Source organism: Fukomys damarensis, unplaced genomic scaffold (assembly GCF_012274545.1).
Source record: "Fukomys damarensis isolate Sample0158 unplaced genomic scaffold, DMR_v1.0_HiC HiC_scaffold_24, whole genome shotgun sequence".
Lineage (NCBI taxonomy): Eukaryota > Metazoa > Chordata > Mammalia > Rodentia > Bathyergidae > Fukomys > Fukomys damarensis.
In genome coordinates this window covers 42,915,409-42,916,199 of record NW_022900936.1, presented here as the reverse complement: position 1 = coordinate 42,916,199, position 791 = coordinate 42,915,409, and positions in this window count along the sequence as shown.

Sequence of the window (791 nt, the reverse complement as noted above, 5' to 3'; positions counted from 1 at the left end):
CTGAGCTTCTGAGCAGGCCTCAGACACTTCTTCTATGCTGTCATTTTTTATCTATGTCCATCCATACTTATTTATTTAATCTATTATCTTTCTGGATTAATGATGTTTTTTAGATTTCTCAGAAACAAACCAATACACCTGTAAAAGGCCTTTTACAAAGCATCAGAGGCAAAGAGATGTGACACACCTCTTTTCAGTACTCAAAAACTCTAAACTAAGAATATCTTCTTAGTGTTTCCCATGACTATGCTGTTTTTAAGTCTCTTCTCATTGTTAAGATTATGTTCAAGGCTTTGTTTGTATTTCTGTGTGATATATGAGTTCAATCCTTCCAAGAAGTGGAACCCACCATTTCTCAAAACAAGTGGAATAAAAGATACTTTTGAAGCTTAGCGGTATTCCTAGATTTTCTTCTCATTCACAGACAAATCTTCCACCATGATGTAAATATGTTATGCTTCCCAAGCTATATGTCATTATAAACTTTGTACTTTTATTATACCAAAGTCCATTTGAAAAGAGATTCTTATTAGTACTCTTGCATTTATAATGTAAGAATAAAACCTTTGAAATGATTTCACTTCTTTTCAACTTACTTTTTCTGAGGTCATGAATAATATGTAAAAATTCTTTATGAGCAAATAACACAGATATTTTAAGGAAGTAATAAAGTACAAAATATGCAATTCATAACATTATAGAACTATGATTACAATAATTTGGACTACTACCCAAAACATTCATACTTTCTTCAAAATATATTTGAATTAAAAGAGTACACATTATGAAAT